This window comes from Taudactylus pleione, unplaced genomic scaffold (genome assembly GCF_031769625.1).
Source record: "Taudactylus pleione unplaced genomic scaffold, aTauple2 ptg000142l, whole genome shotgun sequence".
NCBI classification, from domain to species: domain Eukaryota; kingdom Metazoa; phylum Chordata; class Amphibia; order Anura; family Myobatrachidae; genus Taudactylus; species Taudactylus pleione.
This window is the reverse complement of record NW_028284544.1, coordinates 5,135,001-5,143,111: the sequence shown is the minus strand read 5'-3', so window position 1 is coordinate 5,143,111 and position 8,111 is coordinate 5,135,001.

Here is an 8,111-nt window from a genome sequence, read left to right as displayed (position 1 = left end):
TTCAGCAAGTGCTGGGACATCCAGGAGGAAATGTCAGATAGGCAGTTGGAGGTGCTATAGAGGATGGAGGGAGAGAGGTCAGTGGAGAAGAGGTAGAATTAAGTGTCATCAGTATTTAGATGGTATTGACAGCTGAAGGAGCTGATGAGATTCTCAATTGGTGAATTGTACAGGGTGTAGAGAAGGGGGCCAAGAACAGACCCTTGGGAAATGTCTACTGGTATAGGAAGTGAGGAGGAGTTGAAGTCAGAGGTAGAGATAGAAAATGAGTGCTTGGTGAGGTAAAGATAGGATAGATGGAGTGAATTATGGAGGAGGAAAGGGTGGCAGACAATGTTGAAAGCAGCAGACTGATCAAGGAGCATAAGGATAGAGAAGTGTTCCTTCGGTTTGGGCATGAGAAGGTCATTGTTGACTATGGTGCTGGTAATTTCAGTGGAGTGGGACAGAAGGCAGATTGGAGATTGGAGAGGGTTAAAATGTGAGTGGGTGGAATGGAATGAGATGAGATAAAGACAATCTTCTCAAGGAACTTGAAAGCATAAGGGAGGAGAGAGATAGATTGCTAGTTAAAAAGAAAGTCAGAATCAAGTGATGATTTCTTAGGGATCGGTTAGACTAGTGCGTGTTTGAAGGAACAGGGCAATGTCAGATGAAAGGGACAAGTTAAAGAGATGGAAGAGGTGGGACAAGCATCAGGAGAGAAAGAGCAGCTGAGGTGCTAGGGATTGAAGTCAAAGGGGCAGATTCGAGGGTGGACAAGAATAGTGGAGGTTGCGTACTTCAGACCCAATGTTGGGGGAGAAAGCAGAATGTGTAAAAAGGCAGGTGAGGAGGGTAGCAGTGGGGACAGGCGCTTGTCTCCATTCCTCTTCTCATGTTAGGGCACTTCCCCTGAGATATACAGCTCTAGCCTCACTTACACAATATTACCTGTAGACAGATCATTGCCTCCTACAAGAATAAAACAGTCCTTTCCTGAAATACTTTGTGCTACTGTAGACATACCTATGACCTGGATACAGGTTGTTCTATGCATGGCAGCTTCATAACAATCCAAGATAAATAGGAGATGAAGGCTGGATGCAATAAGGTGATAAGATCCTAGTTGTTATCTTTTTATTTATTTGTTGTTTGATTAAAACTTGTTTGTACGTGATGATAGAAAACGTTGTGACAAATTGGTTAAACTTTCACTACATCACCCTCCCTCCACCTGCTCCGCAAAGTAAAAATCTTTAATCAGAGTCCATTTACTCCAGAGTCACTTTATTAAATACAACTGAAATGTTACTCATTTTTTTTAAATAATTTCTTTAATAAGATTTCTTTATATCCTGAATGTAGTCAAATTGTAAACGTAAAGCAATATACAGCTTGACCGAGACAAATGACACTGTTCCGAAGTTATTGGCAGTTATCTGCACAGCACTACACATCACACTGTGTAATACAGGAGGGAATCACAGGTAATGAAAAGCAATGTTAGAGGAGAGATACACTGTTTGTCTGGTTTCAAGGTCAATACTTGTGTTTTAAGCAGAGGTGAATTTGTAATATTGAAGATACTAGGTCACTTTACAATGTATGGGTGATATACTAATAGTACAGATTTCTGCCAGCTTGTAACTCTGTATAGGCCTGATGCAGAGTAGAATATTATGCACATGTTTTTGTACTGGGCGTGCTATGAAGACAAGTATATGGGAATGCCGATTCCTACGCATTTAGTATGTATGTACACTTACAACTGAAGTTGCGTATCTGGGCTGCAACGAGGCGTTCTCACAATGGCATGTCAACGTGATTGCAGACCATGCAGAGTTGGACAGATACTGTATGTATATAAGCCTGTTTCCAGATGTATCAAGTATAGGCTGGTGTAAGAGTGCCCTGATGATGATGATGATGATGATGATGATGATGATGATGATGATGATGATGATGGCGCATAACATACCAAGTGTACGGATAAGGGGCTGGTGTACTGCAACTCTGCATATAGATGAATATACGCATTTATGTCCAATGCAAAGTGGGAGCATCTAAAGCCGATCTTTATCTACATCAGAATTTTATATAGTTTATCTTATCATATCTGTTAGGGCAGGTTCAACACTAAACTCAACAACCAGCTGTCAGGAAATATACCACCCCGTTATTATGCACTGTCCAGGATTCTGAAAGGGATACGGTTATAATACCGACAGTCAGGATGCCGGCACTTAAAATGCCAGAGCTGGAATCTGGAACATCTGTCGGTATTCCAGCACCGACATCCAGACCGCCTGGCATCCCAATACTGGAGTTAGTTAGGGGTTAGGCACTAGGGGAAGGGTAAGGGCTAGGCACTAAGGGGAAGGGTTAGGTTTAGGGTGAAGGGGGGTGGTGGTGGTTAGGATAGGCACTAGGGGGAGGGGTTGGTTTAGGCAGATGGGAGGGAGGAGGGTGGGTTAGGAAACTGACTAACAGATGTCGGTATCCTAACCCTGTCGGGATGACGGTGTCGGGATTCTGACCGTCGGGATTCCGAGTTCCGGCATCCCGTACCCAACCCTTCTGAGAAGCCATGGTGGTAGGTTTATACATGCCTGCATTTTAGAATCATTTATAGTGATATAAGTAGGTACATTTAAGCACGCTACAAATGATGGAGTTTGGGCTGACCATAGGGATACATAACCTACTTAATTACATGCTAATTGAACTTGGCTATCATGGATATAATGTAGATTTTGGAAAATTTAGATAATGTTTTTCACTAAATTTTAAATGATAAAGTTTCGAATCTGTTGAATCTGGAATATACCACACTTCGGTGTGCCGCCACATACGTCTATCAGTGCGCGACAACACACCCAAGATACAAAAACGAAAAAATAGGGGTGCACTCACCAGTCTTCACAAAAGGTATTCTTTATTCCATAAGTAAAAGTTACAACATTAACAGGATCAACATTTCGGTCCTGTGCGTGGACCTTTGTCAAGATAACAATACAATGTGTGTGTGAGTGTATATACAGTTAGTACTAGAGATGTAAAAAGCAGCAGAGGTTTTGAAGTGCAGCTCTAACAAATTGTGGTTGTGGCATATGATAGTCTTGCTTCCCAACAGTCCCTGTCCCCTACATATAGCAAAGTCAGCCATTTTGAAAATGCAACCCATGTGCTTCATGTCTCCATGAGGTGCGTAGTTCCCAGGGCTGTAACTAGGGGTGTGCAAGCGGTGCAGCCTACACAGCGCAGCGCTGTGTAGGCTGCACCACGCTCACCCACAGCTTCTGCATCTGGCTAGCAGGGTGCCTGTAATGGCACCCTGCTGCCAGTATCTCTGCAGCAGTGCCTCCTGGAGCATCCTTAGGACGCTCCAGACGGTTACTTACAATGATGCCCTTACAGCACCCCGGAACATCCTAAGGATGCGTCGGGCATTGCTGTAATCACTCGCTGCCAGCACCGGGTGCAGGCCATGCCCCCTCCATGTGATGTCATGCGGAGGGGACGTGACCTGCACCGGATGCCGGGAGTGCTAGCTACGGCAATGGTAGTTCCCACTGAATTAAATAACTGCATGAACACAAATAGTAAACTCCACTATTATTTTCCTGTTTATTAGTTTAGCTCACAAAATGGCTGCCTTCACTGTGTGTAGGGAAGACTTAAATTTTATTTCTGGCATAATATGTGCAAAATGTCTCATTTTCCTCATGTTTGACTAGAAAGGTGAAATAACATGAGGAGTGAAGTGAGGAGAAAATGGAGTATAAGAAAGATAGTATGTGAATAAGCCAATAACAGACAGGAACAATCAGATTTGGAGCAAAGATGCATGGAAGAAGAAGAGTTAAAATGAGACAGCAATGGATTTGTGTAAGATAGGTTGATGGAATGATATGCTGAGGGAAGAAAGCAAAGCCTGGTATGAAATAATACATGGAGGCTTCAGAGGAAAGTAGACAAACATTAAATTACTGGAGCATTTCCACAGGGAACGTTTGTTAAATCTAAATTAGTATCTACTGACTGTGCATCTGACATCTATTTTACATGTTAGTCTGTGACTGAAAGCTGAGCTGTTCCTCTCCTGCAGATTTTGTGTCTGCGGTTTCCTGATTCCTCTCCTCTCCCACACATCTTCCCTTTATTCCTGCTCCTTCCCATTGCATTTTTCTCCTGGTTTTTATCTTGTTTTCCTTGTGCTCCTCAAGAGATCCCTTTATCTTTTCTCCTTCCTCATAGGACTCATCCTTCAGTATATTCCCTCATTTTTTTAGCACTATCTCACGTTCAATTCTTCCACTACTAATGTATCTTTTCCTATTATCTTATCTCACTTTCCCTCTCTCATTGTCACATTCACTGTCTCTCTGTCATTACTGGCATATCTCTCAGTCTCTCTCTTTCCCTCTCTCCAATTCTCTCTGTACTCTCTCACATTATCTGTCCCTGCTATTACTGGCATATCTCTCTCACTCTCTCATCATCTCTATCCTCTGTCATATTCTCTCTCTCACTCTATTTCGCACTCTCGCTCTCCTCTGTCTCTATCATTACTGGCACATTTCTCTCATCTTCTCATCCTTTCTGTTCTCTGTCACATTCTATCTCTCTCTCTGTCTCTCATACACTGGCATATTCTCCCTCTCTCTCTCTCACTCTCTCTTTCTCTCTCTCTGTCCTCTGTCACTACTGCCATCTCTTTCTCTCTCTCTTTCTCTATCTCTCTCCCTCCCTCTCTCTCTCTCCCTCTCTCTTTGCCTATTTACTAAGCCTTGGATGGAGATAGTATAAAGTAAACGAAGATAAAGTCCCAACCAACCAGCTCCTAACTGTTATTTTACAAACACAGCCTGTGACATGGCAGTTATGAGCTGATTGGCTGAAACTTTATCTCCATTCAGTTTATCTCCATCTAATGCTCAGTAAATAGACCCCAATGTCACTACATCCATATCTCTATCTGTCACTACTGCCATATTCTGTTCTCTGTCACATGCGCTCTCTCTCTCTGCCCTCTGTCACTACTGCCATATCTCTCTCACTCTCTCTGTTCTCTGTCACATGCGCTCTCTCTCTGCCCTCTGTCACTACTGCCATATCTCTCTCACTCTCTCTGTTTTCTGTCACATGCTCTCTCTCTCTCTCTCTCTCTCTCTCTCTGCCCTCTATCACTACTGCCATATCTCTCACTCACTCTCTCACTCTATCTCTGTTCTCTGTCACATGCTCTTTCTCTCTGCCCTCTGTCACTACTGCCATATCTCTCGCACTCTCTCTCTCTGTTCTCTATCACTACTGCCATATCTCTCTCACTATCTCTCTGTTCTCTGTCACATGCTCTCTCTATCGCTCTGTCTGCCGTCTGTCACTACTGCCATATCTCTCACTCTCTCTCTGTTCTCTGCCACATGCTCTTTCTCTCTGCCCTCTGTCACTACTGCCATATCTCTCTCACTCTCTCTCTGCCCTTTGTCACTACTGCCATATCTCTCTCACTATCTCTTTGTTCTCTGTCACATGCTCTCTCTGCCCTCTGTCACTACTGCCATATCTCTCTCACTATCTCTCTGTTCTCTGTCACATGCTCTCTCTCTCTGCCCTCTGTCACTACTGCCATATCTCTCTCACTCTCTCTGTTCTCTGTCACATGCTCTCTCTCTCTGCCCTCTGTCACTACTGCCATATCTCTCTCACTCTCTCTTTCTTCTCTGTCACATGCTCTCTCTGCCCTCTGTCACTACTGCCATATCTCTCTCACTCTCTCTTTGTTCTCTGTCACATGCTCTCTCTGCCATCTGTCACTGCTGCCATATCTCTCTCACTATCTCTCTGTTCTCTGTCACATGCTCTTTCTCTCTAATCTCTGCCACTACTGCCATATCTCTCTCACTCTCTCTGTTCTCTGTCACATGCTCTCTCTCTCTCTCTGCCCTCTGTCACTACTGCCATATCTCTCTCATTATCTCTCTGTTCTCTGTCACATGCTCTCTCTCTCTGCCCTCTGTCACTACTGCCATATCTCTCTCACTCTCTCTGTTCTCTGTCACATGCTCTCTCTCTCTCTGCCCTCTGTCACTACTGCCATATCTCTCTCACTATCTCTCTCTGTTCTCTGTCACATGCTCTCTCTCTCTGCCCTCTGTCACTACTGCCATATCTCTCTCACTCTCTCTGTTCTCTGTCACATGCTCTTTCTCTCTGATCTCTGTCACTACTGCCATATCTCTCTCACTATCTCACTGTTCTCTGTCACATGCTTTCTCTCTCTGCCCTCTGTCACTACTGCCATATCTCTCTCACTCTCTCTGTTCTCTGTCACATGCTCTCTCTGCCCTCTGTCACTACTGCCATATCTCTCTCACTATCTCTCTGTTCTCTGTCACATGCTCTCTCTCTCTGCCCTCTGTCACTACGGCCATATCTCTCTCACTCTCTCTGTTCTCTGTCACATGCTCTCTCTCTCTGCCCTCTGTCACTACTGCCATATCTCTCTCACTCTCTCTTTCTTCTCTGTCACATGCTCTCTCTGCCCTCTGTCACTACTGCCATATCTCTCACTCTCTCTTTGTTCTCTGTCACATGCTCTCTCTGCCCTCTGTCACTGCTGCCATATCTCTCTCACTATCTCTCTGTTCTCTGTCACATGCTCTTTCTCTCTAATCTCTGTCACTACTGCCATATCTCTCTCACTCTCTCTGTTCTCTGTCACATGCTCTCTCTCTCTCTCTGCCCTCTGTCACTACTGCCATATCTCTCTCATTATCTCTCTGTTCTCTGTCACATGCTCTCTCTCTCTCTCTGCCCTCTGTCACTACTGCCATATCTCTCTCACTCTCTCTGTTCTCTGTCACATGCTCTCTCTCTCTGCCCTCTGTCACTACTGCCATATCTCTCTCACTATCTCTCTCTGTTCTCTGTCACATGCTCTCTCTCTCTGCCCTCTGTCACTACTGCCATATCTCTCTCACTCTCTCTGTTCTCTGTCACATGCTCTTTCTCTCTGATCTCTGTCACTACTGCCATATCTCTCTCACTCTCTCTGTTCTCTGTCACAAGCTCTTTCCCTCTGCCCTCTGTCACTACTGCCATATCTCTCTCACTCTCTCTTTCTTCTCTGTCACATGCTCTCTCTGCCCTCTGTCACTACTGCCATATCTCTCTCACTCTCTCCTTGTTCTCTGTCAAATGCTCTCTCTGCCCTCTGTCACTACTGCCATATCTCTCTCACTCTCTCTCTGTTCTCTGTCACATGCTCTTTCTCTCTGATCTCTGTCACTACTGCCATATCTCTCTCACTCTCTCTGTTCTCTGTCACATGCTCTCTCTGCCCTCTGTCACTACTGCCATATCTCTCTCACTATCTCTCTGTTCTCTGTCACATGCTCTCTCTCTCTGCCCTCTGTCACTACTGCCATATCTCTCTCTCTCTGTTCTCTGTCACATGCTCTCTCTCTCTGCCCTCTGTCACTACTGTCATATCTCTTTCACTCTCTCTGTTCTCTGTCACATGCTCTCTCTCACTGCCCTCTGTCACTACTGCCATATCTCTCTCACTATCTCACTGTTCTCTGTCACATGCTCTCTCTCTCTGCCCTGTGTCACTACTGTCATATCTCTTTCACTATGTCTCTGTTCTCTGTCACTACTGCCATATCTCTCTCACTATCTCTGTTCTCTGTCACATGCTCTCTCTCTCTCTGCCCTCTGTTACTACTGCCATATCTCTCTCACTATCTCTGTTCTCTGTCACATGCTCTCTCTCTCTGCCCTCTGTCACTACTGCCATATCTCTCTCACTCTCTCTATTCTCTGTCACATGCTCTCTCTGCCCTCTGTCACTACTGCCATATCTCTCTCACTATCTCTGTTCTCTGTCACATGCTCTCTCTGCCCTCTGTCACTACTGCCATATCTCTCTCACTCTCTCTGTTCTCTGTCACATGCTCTCTCTGCCCTCTGTCACTACTGCCATATCTCTCGCACTATCTCACTGTTCTCTGTCACAAGCTCTCTCTCTCTGCCCTCTGTCACTACTGCCATATCTCTCTCACTATCTGTCTGTTCTCTGTCACATGCCCTCTCTCTGCCCTCTGTCACTACTGCCATATCTC